A 6,000-nucleotide genomic window follows, 5' to 3' on the forward strand; every position below is an offset into this window, starting at 1 on the left:
ACGCCTGCAAAACTGCAACAAAGTAGCAAGACGACTACTAGCAACCTTAATCGCCTCATCCTGCCGGCTTTCTCAACTGTTTCCAGGTGGTGCATGCTCTGGGGGTAGCCTGCCTTCACCCTGCACCAGGAGCTCTGAAGAAATCTCCCATGGGTAGACAGAATCTTCCCCCTGCTAATGCAGGCACCAAAAGACTGCATCACTGGTCCTCTGGGTCCCCTCTCATCCTGACGAGCGTGGTCCCTGAAACTCAGCAACTCTGTCCAAGTGACTCCCACAGTCCAGTGACTCTTCAGACCAAGTTCGGTGGAGGTAAGGCCTCTCCACGCTAGACTGCATTGCTGGGTACCGCGTGATTTGCAGCTGCTCCGGCTCCTGTGCACTCTTCCAGGATTTCCTTCGTGCACAGCAAAGCTTGGGTCCCCGGCACTCCTTCCTGCAGTGCACAACCTCCGGCGTCGAGGGACTCCCTTTTGTGACTTCGCGTGGATTCCGCCTCACTTTCCTTCCAAGTGCCTGTTCAGGTACTTTTGCGGGTGCTGCCTGCTTCTGTGAGAGCTCCCTGATTTGCTGGGTGCCCCCTCTGTCCCCTCCTCCAAGTGGCGACATCCTGGTCCCTCCTGGGCCACAGCAGCACCCAAAAACCTCTACCACGACCCTTGCAGCTAGCAAGGCTTGTTTGCGATCTTTCTGCGTGGGAACACCTCTGCAAACTTCATCGCGACGTGGGACATCCGTCTTCCAAAGGAGAAGTCCCTAGCTCTCTTCTTTCTTGCAGAACTCCAAGCTTCTTCCATCCAGTAGCAGCTTCCTTGCACCCTCAGCTGGCATTTCCTGGGCTCCTGCCCACTCTTGACACTGTTGCGACTATTGGAGTTGGTCCCCCTGTCTTGCAGGTACTCAGGTCCGGAAATCCACTGTTGTTGCATTGCTGGTGTTTGTTCCTCCTGCAGAATCCCCCTATCACGACTTCTGTGCTCTCTGGGGGTAGTAGGTGCACTTTACACCTACCTTTCAGCGTCGTATTTATGCTTCCGGGCAAAAATGACGCACGGCCAGGATGCGGACTCAAATAATGACGCAAAGACTGATTTGCCTAAAAAATTTACGCCTTTGTCAGGGCAGGCGTTAAAATGGGGCAAACACACCTATATTTAATCAGAACACACAGAAGCAACACCAGAGCAGCAAAAGGGAGGCATGGAGGTGCTTCTCATCCAGCGTGCACGTAGATGCAGAGCACAGCAACAACAACAGCAGCAACCACAACACCAGCAGGGACCCCAAAGGCAGCGCAGAAGGCAGCAGAGGATATTTCGCACCAGAACAACTCTTCATGGCCTCAGGGAAAACAACATCATACAGAGGTACAGGCTCAACTGGCAAGCCATTCAGCACCTGCTGCGAAACATCGAGCCACAGTTGGCACCCATCTTGATGACACCCCGCACCATCCCAACACAAACCAAGCTGCTTTCTGTACTCCACATGCTGGCAAGTGGCTCTTTCCAAACAACTGGTGCCCTGGGTGCCGGAATATCACAGCCATCATTCTCTGCATTCCTGCGCAAAGTATTGGATGCCATCATCAGACTCACACCCCAACACATCTGCTTCCCTAACACACTGCAGAAGCAGCAGGAAACAAAACAGGGGTTCTATCTCATCAGTGGCTTCCCACACGTACTTGGTGCAATCGACTGCACACATGTACGCCATGTGCCACCTGCTGCAACTGAACACCTCTACCGCAACAGGAAGCACACACATTCCATCAATGTGCAGGCCATTGTCGATCACCAAGGAATGTTCACCAACATCGTTGCTAAATATCCTGGGAGTGTACATGACTCTTTCATCTTCCGTCACAGCACCATCAATCAACACTTCCAGGATGGAAGCTATGGCAATGAATTACTTGTCGGTAAGTACAGAAAACCTACTGACATTCACACTGCACAGAAACCCTCTAGGACACAAAACACATACACCACAACTGCAACATGTCGACAAGAACACACTCAGGTTGTGACATCGCTAGCCATGTCTCATAGCTCACCATTGAACCTGTCACACATCTGACAATACTGTAGAGCCTAATGTTAAGACGTCTATGATCACAACGTTTGGAGTGGGTCGGCTAAATGTCACCTGAAAATAGTAAGCCTCACAATCATGTTTTCTACAATCCATTGCAGAAGTCTAAATGTATGGGATGTACATGGTACATTGATATCAACGTGTTAACAACACTGTCAAAATTATCCTGTGTATGGAACTATCATCTCACCCTCAATCAAGACACAGGGACACCTGGATCACAAGTCACAGTGCAAGGGAGGGCACACTGTACTGCAAATCCCAAAACATACTGCTGACAACCACTCACCAGCCAAACACTCGGTCAGCCAACAGAACAACACAATGCAGATGGCACATCCTATAAGCCCAGGATGCAACACAATAACACAAAAGAGACACAGACAACATAAGACAACTACTGACATGCAAGCTGATATTAATGGGCCAAGCTACATCTAAATTATCCCATTCTCTTTCTCCTACAGCTGATCAGGGGTATGGGATCCAGCCATGGATCATGACACCATTTGGCAACCCAAGTACTGCAGCAAAGCGTGCTTGCAATGACGCACATAGGAGGACACGCAGCATAGTCGAGAGGACCTTCGGCATTCTCAAGTCGAGATTCAGGTGCCTCGACATCACTGGTGGTAGCCTCCTATATTCCCCTGAAATGGTCTGTAAGATCATACTAACATGTGCCATCCTGCACAACATTTGCATAAGAAGGAACATTCCCCTCCTGGAACCAGACCCACACATGCTTGAAGACGAGGAAGAGGAGAATGCTGCCCTGCAACATGAGGGGGAACAACCAAACACGGCTGCTGGAGTGCGTAGGCGCCAACACATCGTGAACAATTTCTTTTAAATATAATCACCATCACCACTTTATGAACTATTGTAAATAAACACTGATAAGAAACACCATATCATGGTCTGGCTAATCATTTCTGCACACCTTTAGCTCTAACTATCAGAAGAAGAGTGTCGCCTCATGGAGCATTGATGATATAACAATCAGGACACAGAAAATCCCACAACAAATATGATGCCTATCATACAACGGTCACATACACACACAATGTAAATGACTGGCATCCTGTACAGTTCACCTTTGAAGGGCAATAGCAGAGGACCACACCTATTACACACATACATGTTGGAAACATGGTTCATTGCAGCATATGGCACACAACTAAAACACCATCACTCAAGTAGGGGAAAACAGGCCTCACACATCAGGCAGTTGACATGCTTTCGCTTCAGGAACAGGAATGTATGACCAGACCCTTGACAGCAGTAAGTCCAACTACATACAATCTTTGCAAAGACTATCTGTCACTAGAGTTCCACATAAGCAGAACATACACAGCATAAGTGTCACATATATGACAAGCATTCAGCACATGACATTCCATCTACATGTATGCCCTTTTCTAAAATCCTGACACACCCATGCGCCTGGTCACAACCCGCCAGTCTGAAGAGGTCCCTGGAATACAAATATGTGTACCCTGATATTCCCTCCTCTACACACACACACTAACAAGAGTCATCCAGTGTGCTACACCCTTTCCTATGGTATACCATTGTCATAGTACTATCTGACTGCATGGACGTCAGCTCAAATAATACACTGGCTTGGAGTTTCTAAGGCCTGGTATAACCTGTAGATTGCTTCCCGTGTGAAAGGTACTGTTGGCCATTTGAAAGCAAATCTCATCCGACAGGACTTGTGAGAGACTGATGCAGGCCACACCAGTGATCACCTCCATGCACACCACCCAATTTTACATGCACCGCCCCTGCTGATGCCTCCAACAGCATAGAAGTTGACATTTTGGCAAATACACCGTTAAGCATTGCTACTAATGAAGCCGTGTAACACATTATCTGGGTTCATGTGTCACCTTTAAAACAACACAGGACATACACAGTTTGACATGTCAACTGTCTACTGCTCCCTCCGACCAGTCTTAGTCAGACCACTGATCATGTCACTTGTGAAAGAGCTGGATCCTGATTGACCCTGCATCCTGTCAGCCTGACTGGCACCTGTCCGTGGGTCACCCTAAAGATTCCCGGTGGCTACATATGGACCACACTTGCTGTACAAAACCTCTCATTCCTCAGAGGCTAATTTGTCATGTGCCTCATCAATGTATACTCAAATACATTGTATTGCATCATCTGACTTTTATTTGTACCATATTTGTTACATTGCCCTAGAATAGCAAAATCATGGCCCATCCCTTGTCTGGGCCTCATTAATGCCTGAACTACAAAGTGTGACAGTGTACCTGGGCCATAGCCTGGGATGGTGTACGTGGGCTCCAGCAGAACCAGCAACCTTAGATGATGTCCATGAAAAGTCCAAACATTTTAGGACCCTGACAGTTCAAACGCTGAGAAACATTGTCCAAATATTAGAGATGGCCTGTGTGTGGTGAATAGCAGCCATATTATTCTGCACAGAGGCTATGATGTTCCCAGATGCAGTAGGATCCACAGAGGCCAACATGAGTACAAATGTTGCAATGACACTGGCCGGATCCTGACACCTGAGACATTCTCTCACTCAGCACACCAAGGTTGCCCAGTTGAAAGTCTCATTACACGTCTTCAGTGACAGGGTGGGACCATCCACGTGTAGGTTCCCATGTCCTCAATGACTTTACTCACATTTATCTCCAAAGGATACTCAGTAGATACACGATTAGCTGCCACTAACTCATGATGAGACCTGGACATAACATGACAACATACACCTGAACAGTTTATACAGGATCAACATTGGACCACACACATGAACATGATATCTCTGTGCAATTGATCACAGGAAATATGTGGACACAGGCTGCCTCGGATGCTGGTACACCACAGCCACTGGAGAGGTGTGGCTCAGTTATATGTCCTCAACTGTGGCCTCATTATACATATCTGCTTCACCTTTGGCTATCTGGCCCAATTACAAGGTACCCACTTCGTCAAGGCTTTGGCCTGACTCACTGTTAGAGTCACCAACAAGTGCCTAGGAAGCAGTTTACAAATATCCAGGACAATAGGAAGGTCTGACTGTGGGCAATTCTCATTACCAAATGTCAGCCATCCATCTGGTGCATGTTTTTCCATTTGTGGTGTCTACGTTACCCAAAACCTTGGAAGGCCACACAATGGATGTTGCCACATGTATAACTGACACATGTCCTAACGCATTTCCACATTGACTTGCATCTATGGTATGGACACATTGACAACACATACTACAAGCAAATTTGCTATAATGTATCTTGTGATGCACACACACACTGGGCATACAACTACATTAGTGGCCACTGCACACACAGTAAGCCATAGGCATTGAGGTATCGTACCCATGTACGTCACACTGCTATCTTCTCCTGATGGCAAACATGGCCAAATTCTGCAAGACATATATGTAGCCCACACATATGGTCAACTAGTGCGTCAGCCAACCGTCAAACTCCAGCTAAGGAAGTAGTGGTGCATTGTCCTTTGCAGTATGATGTCTCACATATGAACATACACCACCAATCACCAACATGGTTGCAAGCAGCCTATCACAGTAGTGTCCCAATTGTAACCTAGCATGAAGATTGAAACATGGCCACTAAACCAGGTAATGCATTAAGGGCCACATGTATCAAAAAACCTATTTGCTATTCTAACATATGGAACTTTAAGAATTTGCTATTAAATCAATGCTAAATGGTATGTCTGATTTTTCCAAAGCAGTAATAGGGACAACTTCAAATGGGCAAATGCTATTACTGATTTGCAAATAGAGAATCATACTCCATTTGCATCTATGGGCCTGCTGCCAATGGTTTAGCAGTACATAAATTGGGAAAACCGTTGATGAATTAGCAAGTGAGGTACAGTAAATCCCAGGGT

This window comes from Pleurodeles waltl, chromosome 2_2 (assembly GCF_031143425.1).
Source record: "Pleurodeles waltl isolate 20211129_DDA chromosome 2_2, aPleWal1.hap1.20221129, whole genome shotgun sequence".
Lineage (NCBI taxonomy): Eukaryota > Metazoa > Chordata > Amphibia > Caudata > Salamandridae > Pleurodeles > Pleurodeles waltl.